The 390-nt window shown below is 72.1% G+C and overlaps 1 protein-coding gene across 1 annotated transcript in view; it reads left to right on the forward strand.

The window, feature by feature from the left end:
• Positions 1-390, forward strand: part of ARHGEF1 (Rho guanine nucleotide exchange factor (GEF) 1) — an 18,502-nt gene that overhangs the window by 14,016 nt on the left and 4,096 nt on the right. The gene's annotated exons all lie outside the window — the stretch shown is intronic.

Here is a 390-nt window from a genome sequence, read left to right on the forward strand (position 1 = left end):
CGGGTGACGAAGGACAAGGCTGTGGGTGAGCGCCAGGGCAGGCAGCGAGCAGGGCGGGGATGGGGGGGCGCGCCTCAGGGCCAGGGTGTCAGGTGGGGGTGCTGAGCCCTGCCCCCCAACCCGCAGAGGTCCACGTGCTGCTGCTGGATGACCTGCTGCTGCTGCTTCAGCGCCAGGACGAGCGGTTCTTGCTTAAGTCGCACAGCCGGACGCTGACGCCCACGCCCGATGGCAAGACCATGCTGCGGCCAGTGCTGCGGCTCACCTCCGCCATGACCCGCGAGGTGGCCACCGGTGAGGCCCCGGGCACGGCCGTTCCCAGGATGGCGGAGGAACCCTCCGAAGAGCTGGGCGCGCATGCTCTGCGCCCAGGGGCGGTGGGGGCGGGGG

This window comes from Bison bison, unplaced genomic scaffold (assembly GCF_000754665.1).
Source record: "Bison bison bison isolate TAMUID 2011002044 unplaced genomic scaffold, Bison_UMD1.0 scf7180017858349, whole genome shotgun sequence".
NCBI lineage: Eukaryota > Metazoa > Chordata > Mammalia > Artiodactyla > Bovidae > Bison > Bison bison.